This window comes from Populus alba, chromosome 12 (assembly GCF_005239225.2).
Source record: "Populus alba chromosome 12, ASM523922v2, whole genome shotgun sequence".
Lineage (NCBI taxonomy): Eukaryota > Viridiplantae > Streptophyta > Magnoliopsida > Malpighiales > Salicaceae > Populus > Populus alba.
The window spans coordinates 3212087-3226139 of record NC_133295.1 but is presented as its reverse complement, the minus strand read 5'-3'; the positions used below and the strand labels follow the sequence as shown (position 1 = coordinate 3226139).

General features: G+C 30.2%; 1 pseudogene; it reads left to right on the top strand.

Annotated features, from left to right (window-relative positions):
• Window positions 1–6957: 6957 nt before the first annotated feature.
• LOC118044272 (polypyrimidine tract-binding protein homolog 2-like) lies at window positions 6958–13122 on the top strand (annotated as a pseudogene).
• The last annotated feature ends 931 nt before the right edge of the window (window positions 13123–14053 follow it).

The following is a 14053-nucleotide window of genomic DNA, read 5'->3' as shown; positions in this document are numbered from 1 at the left end:
ATTGGTTGAGCCGGCAAGATCAGGTTGCAACCCATTGATTTTATTTTTTTATTAAAACAATGTCATTTTGATTAAAAAAAATAATTGACCGAGGCAATCCGATTAAAACCCAAAACCTAGGTCGAGTCTAAAAACTATGTATATAATTGTTAATTTTAAAGTCTGCAGGATTAATTAAAGTGCAAACAAACTGGCCCGGAAATCCATGTTAATAATTAAAAAATATATTTCATTTGAGAAATAAATTTATATAAAAATAATTATCATTTTAAAAAATTATATATATAAAAAAGGGGTATTAATCTAAAAATAATTTCAAAAAATATATAAAAATAAAAATAAAAAATTTGATCTTCTATCACTATTCTTTTTATAAGAAATGAAATATTTTGGCCCTCATGGAAACATTTTTAGATGATATCCTCGATGAAATTGTTTATGTTTTTTAAAAATTAAACTGTGTTAATTTTAAAAACTTATAAGCCTAATTAGTGACTAAACTAAAAGCGACCTATATGGAAAACCACCATTTTAAACTTGAGTTTATCCAATGGGTTGACCAGTGACCCGAGACTTGGAGTGGGTTGGTTTTCAAAATAAATTTAAGGAGAATTGCCTCAATGTGAAATGATAAAAAACACGGGTTGACCCGTGACTCGATGAATCAATGACAAACCTAGTCAAAACTCATTGACTATTTTCCTTCATTTTATTTTCAAAATAATGTTATTTTTACTTTTTTATAAAATAAAAAGATTTGATTAACCTAGTTTAACTCGAGTCAATCCACCTGCCTCATGACAGGTACTTGTCCTAGATCGACTCCCGGGTCGACTCCTAAAAAATAAGAGGACAACCTAAAATTTTGAATTAAATGACAAAATTAAAAAATAAAAAAATAAATTATCAAAAAATCCAAAAAAAAAATCAACAAAATAAAGATCAAATTTGAAAAAATACAAAACCAAGATTATAGATCCATGTATGAAATTGAAAACAAATTAAAATTTAATAAAAGAGCTAAGAATCAAAATTTAAAATAAAAACATTAAGGGTCAAACCTTAAATATCATCAAACTTTAGATTGAGGATAAAATTAAAAAGAAAAAAATCAAATTCACTAAAGTAACCAAAACAAAAACAAAAATTAACGAGGAACCAACTTGAAAAAAATTAAAAATCAATATTATGAATCTAAGGATACAATTAAAAACAAATTAAAATTTTATAAAAAGGTTATGAATCAAACTTATAAATCAAAACATTGAAGGACAAACATGAAATGTTATGAAATAAGAGGACATGATTTATATTTTGTTAATGGTCAGCACAAAATTTAACAGGAAAGAGAGAGAAAGAAAAGAAAAGGAAAGGAAGGGGTGGTTGATAAGAAATCATTATTGTAAACACCACACGCATCGCCCCGCGTGAAAGAGGGTGTTGTAGAGCTTCAAATGTCGTAACGGGAGATAAAAGAAAAAAAATTAAAGTCCGATTTATTTCTTTCAAAAAGACAAAGGAAAAAAAATATTTAAATAATATTATCCTCATCAAATAGAATTCGTTGATACCAAGAACAACTAGTTTCATCATCTAAAAATGTCATTAGTTAATTTTCTCTCTCTTACCCATTTTTCAACAAATTTTTTATTTTTCAAATCCAATCCAATGAATAAAGAATAAAAAGAATAAGATTTTGAACCAAAAATATTCTATTAAAAAACTGAAGGGACCACATGTTTTTTCTTATGAAATATTAAATGAATAAAAAAAAAGAAAAAATATACATTTTAAACATTGACATAAAAAGAAAAACCATTAATACTTTCCATAATATAAAGAAAAACCATTAATATTTTCCATAATATCAAATTGGATCCCTAAATTTATAATTTTTTTCAATCAGCATAATCAAATTGTTTTTTTTCTGTTAAATTAAATATCAATCAAATATTGTATGTTTCTTTGATATCCAAAAAAAACTATAGAAAAAAACTAAAATAAATTACGAGCTTGAAATTCCATACAATTCAAATTGTTTATTGAGACAACTTGTTAATTTATAAAACGACATTTAAATAGGCATCCGCATCACTGTGTACTAACATCAAGAAACATAGATCTACTGTCTTATTGGTGAAATCTTTTTTTTTTTCTTTTTGGGTAGATTGTTAAATAAATTATATGTTTATATTTTTGTGTTATATTTATTTATCTTGAATGTTTAGATCATTAATGTTATTTTATAATTGATTGGAAATTTGAAATGATTTTTCTTTTTAAACAACTTAATGAGACAAAAATTATATATTTTAACATATCAGTGATGAATATAAATGATCTAGCTTAAGATAAAAATGCATAACTAAAAACTATAAAATCATTTTCTATATAATAAAGAAAAGTAATTTTGTTTTTCACCGAAAAATAACAAATTTTGATTCTAAAAACTTAAAAAACTGAATCACATTAATTACAAATTAAACCGAATCTATTGAAACCAAAAGTGAATAACTAAATAATATTAAAATGAATGAACATATATAGATATACCAACTCACAAGTAACTAATAAGATTTGAAGACCTCATGTTGAATGAATATTATTCTTACCCTATGAACCATGCTTTTATAGATCAAATTCAAAAAATGAAGAAATTTCTTGTCTTCAAGCTCGTTTTGATTTTATCCCATGACTCTAGATTCTTGCAATGTTGACATTGAAGTTTTTTAAGTCATGCTAGTTAATTTCTTCAACCACAATTATAAAATTGTCAAAACCAAACCAGTCGGTTCAACCTAATTAATAAACCATGAATCAAGTGTAATATTGACTTGTTTAATAGAGACGCGTTAATTGACAAAAAAGAACTGATATTTGCTATATGAAAAATAAATTTACAAAGATGAAAATTCTAGAAACGTCAACTTTTGTCAAAGTTTGGTCGAAAAAAATAATCTTAATGTAGTTATTGATAAAAAAGGATATTCGGGTTCACTAACAAGTGGTTGAGATTTGTAAAAACATTTTAAGTAGTGAATTTACATGATATTAGGATTCATAGTCTTATTACAAGTGTCCTGCGCTAATCACGTGCTACATCAAAAAAATTTCTAACATAAAAAAGATATACTCAAGTTATAGTTGTGTTTTTAAAGAAATAAAAAAAAATTATTGACTTGACTAAATCTCATAAGCTTGATTTATTTAATAATATGATATAAAAAAAAAGACATTGGTACTAGATAAATAAAAAGTAAATGATTAACTTAAAAAAAAAAATTGTTAATATCATATTCAAGGAAAAACTCGTTGGAGACTGGTAGTTGCTCTGTCATAGACATTGTTCCACCATCATAAAGAGCTGACTGAGACATTTTTAAAACAACTATAAAAGGTTGCATGATAATATCGAAAAAGGCCCCACACACCACCAAAGCAATGATATAGAAAGCAAAATAAAAACTATGACATGATCATCCCATGCTCATGTTTAATTAATTATTACAATCTAATTTATTTATTTTAAAAAAAACTAAATTTAACAAAGAACAAAAAATAGAAAGAACCAAGAAAATCCATGTCATTTTTAAAATTAGTAAAAAATTCTATAAAAAGTAAATAAAAAAAGTTCAATCTCTAATTAAATAAATTATGAAATGATGAAATTGAAAAAAAAACATGAGCTTAAAAAAAAAAAAGAGAAATAAGAAAACCTAAATGAATCCCTTAAATCCAAGTTAGTCTCTCAAACTTATAACCCATGAAATTCTAGACCCGAACTCAATCAAGAAGCTTAATTCCCAACAAATTTAATGTTGAATGATGAAATTAAAAAAATATTAATTTAAAAAATTTTACAAGGTAAAAAAAAAATAGGGATCAAATCTGAAAGGAAATAAAATGAAGGAGGGAGAAATCATAAAACGAATTCAATTTTAAAAAACTATCTCGAATAAAACAAATATTAATCAAAATAATCAAAATTAAATAAAACAAATAAAAAAAAATCAAAGAGAATGAAATTGAAAAAAAATCTAATTTTGTAAATTCTTTCAATAACACAAATAGTAATCTAAAGAGTATGAACCAAATGTGAAGAAAAAAATAATTAAAAGGCTGCTTTAAAAATTTAAAGAGTTAACTTGAAGATTGAGAATGAGAGAAAAGAGTGGGAAGAAAGAGAAAAAGGCTATCAATATCGCACTTCCACTCCACAATTGCCATGTGCTGTCCTAAAAGGAAGATTTCGACGCAATGCTTCCATTGCCGCCGTGAAAATTGGCATTTGGTTGTCGGTGCCTCCCATACACGCTAGCCATTTTTTGTTTTTTAAAATATATTTTATATCTATTAAAATATCATATTACCTCTTAGTCAATTATGTATAAAGAAAAAAACTAGAATGAAAATATAAAAAACCTCTTATACGCTAGCTTTATAATTTTTTATTCCAATTGTATCTTAGTTGTTTCATTGTGCTTTTAAAATGATAAAAAAAAAGTTGTTAATCATGCTTAATAAACTTTATGAAAATATCTCACTTGCCATCAATAGAAATAGTTTGTGGACAATGGCAGAACCTAATAAGATAACAATTACAATCTAAGAAGCACTGAGTAATTGGGTATAGACTTGAAAACCGCCTGTTTTCCAATAGAAATTTTGGCCTACTTCCACTTTGGATATTTCATACACCCGTGTTAATATAATATGATAAGAATATTCATATTGTCATTTGAAAGAAAAAAAAATATTTATAATAAATTATTTTGATTCAACTGTCCCCTAATAAATAGTTTGATGATTTTTTATATGAAAGGAAAAATTGTTGTTATGCTATCTTAGTGATCAATGATCTCACTTGCAATGAACAATGTTTTTTCTAGGATATATTCCATGAGACTATTAGTAAGATTAGCTATACTTAATTACAAATTTAAAAAATACATACATCAAAGCAATTCTGAACTTTTCTTGAGGAGGTAACACTATTCATCTAAATAGTAAACAATGTATTTTTTTCTTCTTTCATATTTTTTTTTGCTAGGTCACTTTGCTTTTCATTTAACAATTATAATTTTATTTTACGAAATTAACACTCCATAAATCATGATGATCACGTGAAGCAATATAGGATGAAATAAATATTAAAAAAATAACGACTCATGCTCTTTTCTTACCGAGTCTTTCTTATAATTATCAAATCCGACCCAGGAGTTAACCTGGCCAAGAAGCTGGGTCCCGGGTGTCACAGGTTAAATAGGATCAATCTGGAAAGATTAAAAATATATATTTAAAGTTTTAATATTTCATATGAAAAAATAAAAAAAAAATCATGTGAATATAAGTTATACATGCTGTAAATAATGAAGTTTCAAAGAATATTTAAAAAAGTTTGTTATCTTATATTGAAAAAGCATAACTGTTTTCTTGTGAACATAAAGTATATATATAAAAGGATTTCAAATCCCACATTGAAAAAATAATTTTTTTCTTGGAAAATAGAGTATATATACTAAATGGTTTCAAATCTCATATCGAAAAAATAAAAATATTTTTCTAATATTTATATAGTGAACTTTAAAAAGTGTTAATATTTGTATAGAAGAAAAATCACATTTGAAAAAAAAAAGTCTCACCTGGGTTCGCCTAAGTCATGGGTTGACTCACTGGGTTGCCTTAGTTTTGCCGGATTGTTACACCAGCCAGTCCTTTAACAAACCTAGGTCGGTCTAGCCATCAGGTTGACCTACCAGGCCCATCCGAGTTTAATAACTATGGTCTTTCTTCTTTCTATTTACCAATTATAGTTTGGTTTCACAAAATCTATGCCCAATGAATTGTGAAATAATATCTGGAATCATAAATACACGAGGTAATGCAAGATGTAAGAAATACTTTAAAAAAATAGTGAAAATACAACATTGGAGAGAAGACTATGGGTTGCAATAGTCATCAACAATGTTTTGTTTTACTTTAATTTTTTTCATTTAACCTTTTTTTATTTTTCAATTTAATCCTTTTATATTAGTGCTTGAAAGTTAGTTTTCAATTGTGTTTCAAAAGTGTGTTTAACTTGGAAAAGCATCAAATTGATATTTTTTTTTAGTGTTTCTTAATAATTTTATTATGCTGTTTGTAAAAAAATTTAAAAAATATTTTAATGTATTTTCAAGTGAAAAATAACTTTTTAAAAAAACTTTATATCACAATATCAAATACCCCTAGTTTACCTCAGATTGAGTTTGATGTTCTGTTTTGATTGGTTTTATATAAAGCTCCTATGGTGTTAATAATAAGTTTCGACGTTGAGTTAATATTTAATTTGACAAAAAAAAATTATTTTTATTAATTTAAACCAATTAAAACTTTAGAAATCCAATTTTAAACTAAAATAAATATTCAACCACTTTTTTTTTATTTTTTTTATATAAGAAATAGTATTTTTTATCTTGGCTTCTAACCCAATCTTTGATTGAAGTAAATAGATTTATTATATAATTATTAATTTATTTTATTATATATGTATATAAACTTTTTAATTTTTAATTAGAAAAATCTTAACGGTTAAAACAACATTAATGACATTCACGCTATTTTTTTGCACCGAGAAAAGAAAAAAACTTCATTCTACAATGTAGTACGAGAAACCAAACTAATTAATATATTAAATTAAAATAGAAAATAAGAGAACTTTTAATATCATCCTAAAAATAAAATTTAACTATTTCAATTATAATTTTAACGAAAATCATAAAAAATAAAATAAAAAAGAAATTGGATCATTGATTTTAGTTTAATAGTAACATTGCAGGGATGAAATTCGAATCTTCTTCTTTAAAAATGATTAAATTGTAATTTAAGAAATTCGACACACCCATGGACATTTTTACCCTACATCAAAATTTATTATGATCTTTATATCCTTCAATTCCATTAAGATTACTCGATCGCCTAGACCTCTCATCTCAATATCTTAATACCGACTCGTCGGCCAGACAAAGTAAAATCATCCATAAAAGGTATTCCTCTCGATTCGACCATTCTCTCTGCGTAACCCTATTTTCAAAAGAAATCGCAATCGGTAAATTGCGTCCTGTCAATTCTCTCAGGTATTTCAATTCTATTAATCTCCAACTCTTCACTTTACTCTTATTTTTCCTTTTCTTAATTGCAAAAAAATACGAATAATTCGTTTTTATTTATAAAATACAATAACACAATCTCTCTTCTTTTAATTGTTTAAATAATTGAAATTCAATTGTTTAATGGAATTTTGTGTGTTTATTTGTTGTATGAACTAAAGTTGCTTTCCTTTTTATGGGTTTTCGATTCTGGTTTTTCTTCAAGCTGTCACTAAGAAAGGCACTGCCTTTTTTTTTCAATTTCATCCAGGGTTTTGTTTTTGACACATCCTGCACTATTGGAAGATATAAACTATGTTAATTTCATATGGGTTGTAAAGTCAGTTGTGTTATGTACATATTTTTGATAAAAAATGATTTTTTTTTTTAATGTTGAGATTTGTGTTCTCATATGTGGTTTTGGGGTTTTGTATTGCAGGGTTTGAGGGAGTAGAGATTATTGAGGTGTAGTGTAGGCTGGGAGAATAATGTCCTCGGTCTCAAGTCAGCCGCAGTTCCGTCTTACCCAACCACCGTCTAAGGTGTTGCATTTGAGAAATTTGCCATGGGAGTGTACTGAAGAGGAATTAGTTGAGCTTGGGAAGCCATTTGGTAAAGTTGTTAACACCAAGTGTAATGTTGGGCCGAACAGAAATCAAGCTTTTATTGAATTTGTGAGTGTGATTGCATTTCATTTTTTTTGTTGTTGTTTTTTATCCTTAATGTTGTTTGTGTTTTTCCTTTAGTCGGATTTGAATCAAGCTATTGCAATGATATCATATTATGCATCATCCTCGGAGCCTGCTCAAGTGCGAGGGAAGACAGTTTACTTACAGTATTCTAACAGGCAAGAAATAGTGAACAACAAAACAACAGCTGATGTTGGTGGAAATGTATTGCTGGTTACCATTGAAGGGGCAGATGCACGCCTTGTCAGCATTGATGTTTTGCACCTGGTAAGCAAATTGTATGATTTTGTTTTATGGTTAGTAGAGGTAAACACATTCTCCTGAGGATGTCATGGATTCTGTTCTTAGGTTGTAGTTTGTCATGCTTTGGATAGCTTTTGTTTTGACATGAATTGGATGGATCAGCAGGCCCATGTCAAGAGAATATCTTCGATGGCAGCTTAGTGCATTGGGAGAAAGAGCGCATGTGTGTTTTGTCTCCTTTCTCCTTTCCTTAACACTGCCTCTTTCTTCCCTACTTTTCATCCTCAACTTCCTATTCCTACCATTAAAATAGTTTAGGATGTTTCATATCTTTTTCTCCTTGCCACCCCACCCTCTACCTAAAATTCCTGCATGATCTGTGCTGGTTTAGAGGGGTTTTTTCTGGTTAATGATGCATAGTAGTTTATAGTTTTGTGTATTCAGGGGGCGAGTCTTTGATTTATTCATGACTTCTTAAAATCATTTTTGAAAAATTAGGATTTTGCATCAAGTTTTATGCAAGATTCACATTGTTGATTTATTATCATCAGATGCTAACTATTTATTTTTGTCGAATGGAGGATAATATCACAACTTTTCATAATCTAAGAGAAAGATGCATAGGATGCTAAGTTTCTGTTTATGCTGGAGGATAGAAGCAACAGTTAGTTTCCTTGGATGAAGATTCATAGATCATATGCAAGCATTTTTTTTCTTTTGCATTCAAAGTTATGTGGTACTGGTATTTATGGAATGCAGTTATTAATTTGATCCCTTGAACTTTATATTAGTTTGATATTCTGAAGTTAAGCAATTCATTCTTCAAAACCTTGGCACCAAGCGAAGTGGCCAACAACCATGCAACTCTGCACTTTGTTTTCTATGTACATTTGGTCTTTTACTTTTCTACGTCATTGGTTATTCTTGGGCTTTATTGAGATGGGTGTTACTGATTTTCACAGTAGCAGCACCTGTAGGATTTCCTTAACTTCTCCTTGGAAGTTCTAAAGAATTCTTAGATTCTAATTTTAATTATGATCTCAATGTTATGTAATGCATGCATACATGACAAAATTTCTGCTTTTCCTGTTTCTATTATAGAATTTTTATTGTTATTCTTGATATTTTCTTATTGCCAGACAGATTTTGGGTCTTAGTAGCCTTCTTAGCTCGAAGAGTGTTTTGTGCTAATCTAATTCCTAAAAGAAAATTTTCATTTATGCAGGTATTTTCTGCTTTTGGGTTTGTTCATAAGATTACTACCTTTGAGAAGACTGCCGGGTTCCAGGTCTGTATGCATAAGCTTATATACCCAACTTATCATTGTCTTCTGGTTTCAACACAAGCTCATTCTGTGAGTGATCTTTGCAGGCGTTGGTGCAATTCTCCGATGCTGAAACTGCCTCTTCTGCAAAAAATGCCCTGGATGGAAGAAACATCCCTAGGTGACAGTTGTTTAATTGTTGACATGGTATTTTGTCTAACTGTTATCGGTGCAAATGAATTAAAAAAAATAGACACCTGTTCTGCAATTTTAGGTTACTTTTTTCTGGTCCATGTTTACTACTATACTTTGGATGTATTGTCAACTTTTTTATAACCTATTTATCTTTGACACACCATTATATCCCCGAGAACAATGTTTCCACTTAAAAATTGTCAACTTGGGCCAGGAGTGAACAGTAAAATGCTTTATAGATATACCTGTCCTTTTGATATATGCTTTATTTTTGCTTAATGTTTCTCTTAGTCTGAACTGTCAGTGACTGATGATCTAGTAACTTCTCTCATCCTACATTTCAGTTATCTGCTTCCTGAACATCTTGGGCCATGTACTCTTAGGATCACATATTCTGCGCATACAGATTTGAGTGTAAAATTCCAGAGCCATCGAAGCAGGTACTTCCTGGCCCTTTGTTTTGGTACCTTAGGTGCGCTTGTTCTATGTGCAAGGAGTTTTGCTTCATAAACAATGTCTTGTTAGTTGCTTCATGTCGTGTAGTTCTGTTTGTCCTCCACACTAAAATTCCATCTCATATTTATTCTGTTTGAATCTTGTATTCTTCGTTATCATCACTGTTTTCGTAATTTTCTGTGTTGGAAATTTTGTTGATTCAGGGACTACACCAATGCAAACCTTCCTGTTGCACCATCAGCTATAGATGCAAATGGAATGGTAAGGCACTGTAAATTTCACTTAACACATTATAAGAAGTGGCAGTCAGCTAATTCCATATAATTGCTAGCCTTGTGAATCTCTCTAAATGTACCTGTGATTTACTTTTGGTTCTTTCACGAGGGTTGCAGTTCCACCATTTCCTTATTTTAGCCCAGCCACCCTTTTGCATACCATGGGATTTTACATTTGTGGTTAATCATTTATTTTCCTACTCTTGACATTTCCTTAACGTGACCCGTCATTGTTTTTATTAAATTCATCCTTGTACTCTAGAAGCATTAGGAATCTAGTCTCTCTGTCTACCCCCATTAGTAATGGCATCACTTTTCTTCTATCTGAGACCAGTGTCACAAAAAGGAAGCACTAAAAATAATTAATACCATCATGATTAATAAAAATTATATATTTTGGGACTTTGAATTAGAGGAGAAGAAATGCTGTATCTACATTTTTTTAGGAACTTTAGGTGAATGTTTTCATTGTGGAGTATGATAGTTGAACTGGGTTTTTATGGTGCTTTGATGGCCTAGATTCCACCAGAACTAAATGTAGGGATGGGTGTTGGAGTGATGTACAGTTGGCTGGTTTATTTTGGGCTGTGATGTTGGTTACTTGGGTTGGGCATATGTGCTGCACTGGTGGTTGAGGAGCTGCATGTAGTTCTATTTATTAATTATGTATTTTAAATTATCTTTTATCCACCTGTTAATTGTATATGTTTTGATCTCTTTTATTTGTTTTCCCCCTTTCTAAACGGAAATTTTCTTGTTTCCTTATTTTCTTCTTACTAAATATTTTTTTTTTGGTCAATGTATTTCTTGTGACCTGTTCTGAACTAACAAATAAGTAACACTGTTAATAATAGAAGTGGATGGAGGGATTGCATTTCTAATATCTGCTGAGTACAAGGACAAACTTAAAGAAAATGTCAAAGAGTACAAGGACAAAATGTACAATAAAGTCTTTCATTTATTATAGACATAAGGCCCTGTTTTTGTTGTAAGATGCTTGAGTGCAACTATTTCTTTAAGCACGGAAGCATATAGTGACAATTTAACTGTGCATGGTTTTCAGATATAAATGTGTAATTTCAGCTCCTTGATATCAGTGCAAGCATTCATTGTTATTCAGGCTAACACTGTCAAGTTGAGTGAGTGTAATTTTTTTCTTTCTTTATCGTCGCAGTTTAGCGTGGGCCTTGATGGGAAAAAACTAGAACCTGAGAGCAATGTTCTTCTTGCTTCTATTGAGAACATGCAGTATGCTGTCACTTTGGATGTTTTACACATGGTATTTGCACTCTTCATAACTGTTCCAGAAATTTGTAGTTCACCAAGCCATCCTCATTGCTGATACTTTTTCCCTTCAATGCTATGCTAGGTCTTTTCTTCTTTTGGTCCTGTTCAGAAGATTGCCATGTTTGATAAGAATGGTGGACTTCAGGCTTTAATTCAATACCCTGGTATGATTTAAATATCCTTGTAGATGTGTTAACTGAATAATTATTGAGCAGTTAAATAGTGGTTAGAGGTCACCAAACTGATTCAAGGTGGTTTGATCACTTTTCTGTTACTATCTAAAAAATCCAAAGAATATACTATAAGTTTGTCGCAAACCATCTTTTTGGAAACCCAATCTCTACAACCTTTTTGAGGACAGAGGACAGGGTGAGTAGTAGATATGAGACTTGATGTGTTACCATGGACAAGGATGAGGTGGTTGCCATAATTTTTTTCCTCTTTGATGTTTAAACAAAATATGGATAGACATTAGAGAAAGGTGAGATGGGGAAGAGCTGGCATTGAACTATCATTTTTCCTTTTTGCTAAGAGGGGGGAAACTATTTTAGTATTTTGCTTCCTTTTCCTTCTTTTTTCTTTTGCCAGAGTTGGAACCCAGAATAAGTAATAAGTTTATCATCTAATATGATCTTAACGAGGATGACTTGCAGATTTATTGTTATTCTGCGCTTGTAATTCTAAATTCTGAAGATACTAAATAGCTGTTTCCATGGTGCCATGGGTTGCAGATGTTCAGACAGCTGTTGTTGCCAAAGAAGCATTGGAAGGACACTGCATCTATGATGGAGGGTTTTGCAAACTTCACCTCTCATACTCGCGCCATAGTGATCTCAGTATAAAGGTAACCAGACATGCATTGAGAATCAAGTTTTTTTTTTCCTGCTCACCATGATACTGTGTACGTTCTTATAAACTCAAGAACACTCTCCATATTTGAGGACTTGTTTTAATGTAATCAAAATTTGATATGTGGATTACAGGTCAATAATGATAGGAGCAGAACTACACAATTCCAACACTGTAATGATGAACCCCCAGCCTTCAATTCTGGGCAGCAGCCAGTTGCAACACATGGTCCTCCTGCACAATCCATTACACCGGAGCTCATTTTGCTCCAAACTACAGAGCTCATCCGATAATGATGCCTCAGCCTTCTGCTGGATGGGCCACAGGTGGTCCTCCAGGATCCCATTCTATGCCTGCCCAGATGAATAATAATAATCCTTACTTGCCACTGGAACCATGCCGCCTCAAAATGGGTCATGGAATGATGCAAGATGCCAGCCATGGTGGCCTGCCGCATGCTCCTGCAATGCCCTTACAGACCTGGTCATATGCAATAGCACGCCCTCCATTAAGTTATATTAATCTGTTTTCACATTCAAGAATCAGCAGAAGTGGAGAATGCTATTGATGAAAATTAATTGCTGGAGATCTCACGGTTTCAAAGCTGAAGCGTCTTTAATATATCTTCTCTTTCAGCGATTTTGCAGGTGAGATTTCTGTAAACAGCAAGCTCAGGCACCTTTTGTTTGGGTCTAGGATTGTTGTGAACTCTGGTTGTCCTTGACGGTGTTGTGAAATATTTCGACTCCCCACCATTTGTTTATTACCTGCGATAAAAAGTTTAATGGACGTAAGTTATTGTTGCAAAAAATATTTTCCTATCTGTCCCCACGAATGAGGCAGCGTTCAAACCAGATGCATGGATGTTTTCTTTTTAAACTTATCCGTTCAAGCAACTCTAGTTTGATGATGGTAGTGCCATTAGAAACTGAAGGGGTTTTTTTTGTCAGGATTTTGACCAGCCACTTCAGGATTTGGAAAAGGCAAATCTTGGTGCAGGGTGGGAGGTGTGGTTGTGGTCTTGCATGTAATTTATTTTCTCTCAATTATTTTGTTAAAAAATATGTGAAAATCGTGAAAGTTGTTTTTTTAAATTGTTTTTTTATTGAAAATATATTAAAATAATTTTTTTTTTTTAAAAAAAATTATTTGTAATATTAGTATATTTAAAATAATTTTAAAAAATAAATATGTTAGAAGCATTGTTGACAGTATTTTCTAAACACCATCTAAATCTGTCTTTGTGGTGCATATTAGCTATGAACCTTTTGGCTTATGCTTGTGCTGTTTCTAATTTTGGGTATTTTTTTTTACTTTTGTTATGTTTCTAGCCCACTGTTTGGAAACATAGTGTTAAATTATGTTTTTTAAAAACTTTTATTTTTTTTTAATTAAATTTAATATGATTTGTATGGGGTCATGTGCCTGATATTAAAAATAATTTTTAAAAAATAAAAAAAAATATTATTAATATTCATCTTAGCATGAAAAATTAATTAAAAAATACACCACCCATAACATTCTTAAAATATATTCTTAAATATGACACTGGTTTTTAATTTTTTTTTTTTATCTTATTGAGGGTGTTTTGTATTTTAATGTAATTAGCGCACAGTAAAAATACCTACCTTATTATTGAAAGAAAATAATAATAATAATAAAAAAAGA